The sequence below is a fragment of the Lagopus leucura genome, unplaced genomic scaffold (genome assembly GCF_019238085.1).
Source record: "Lagopus leucura isolate 7727_CA_CO unplaced genomic scaffold, USGS_WTPT01 Super-Scaffold_100159, whole genome shotgun sequence".
NCBI classification, from domain to species: domain Eukaryota; kingdom Metazoa; phylum Chordata; class Aves; order Galliformes; family Phasianidae; genus Lagopus; species Lagopus leucura.
Window position 1 is genome coordinate 12899817 of NW_024962335.1, and position 310 is coordinate 12900126.

Here is a 310-nt window from a genome sequence, read left to right on the forward strand (position 1 = left end):
CCATCCATCCATCCATCCATCCATCCATCCATCCATCCATCCATCCATCCATCCAACTTTCTATTCCTCCTTCCTTCCATATATTCCCTCAATTTATTTTTCTCTCTCTCTATCCATCCTTCTATTCCTCCTTTCTTCCATCTGTCCTTTATTTCATCCTTCCATCCACCTCTCCATTTATCCATCCATCCTTCCATCCCTCCACCCACTCCTTCATCCGTCCGTCCATTCCCCCTTCTTTCCCCTCATTCTTCCTTCCTTCAATCCATCCATCCATCCATCCATCCATCCATCCATCCATCCATCCATC